Genomic DNA, 282 nt, shown 5'->3' on the forward strand with positions numbered 1-282 from the left:
AGGGAGAAGAAAAAATAATAAAGCTGTGGTATTCGGATTATCGTGAAGGAGGATAAAGCATTAAATGGGGCTAAAGGGGCCTGAATAGACGCAGTGGCGTGCGAAGAGAAGCAGAGTAATTATTGCTTCATAATTGTGTTCTTTTTCTTTTTTCAGACAGCATCGCGCTGCAGAGCCCCACTTGGAGCGGTTGTGACATTTAGGAGGCCGGTCTTTGTGCTCAACACTTCAAGTTTAAAAAACAAGGCCAATTGAGTCGGCGCAGCTCAAAGCCCCAACCAT

This window comes from Sinocyclocheilus grahami, unplaced genomic scaffold (genome assembly GCF_001515645.1).
Source record: "Sinocyclocheilus grahami isolate Dianchi unplaced genomic scaffold, SAMN03320097.WGS_v1.1 scaffold9736.1, whole genome shotgun sequence".
In the NCBI taxonomy this organism is placed as follows: domain Eukaryota; kingdom Metazoa; phylum Chordata; class Actinopteri; order Cypriniformes; family Cyprinidae; genus Sinocyclocheilus; species Sinocyclocheilus grahami.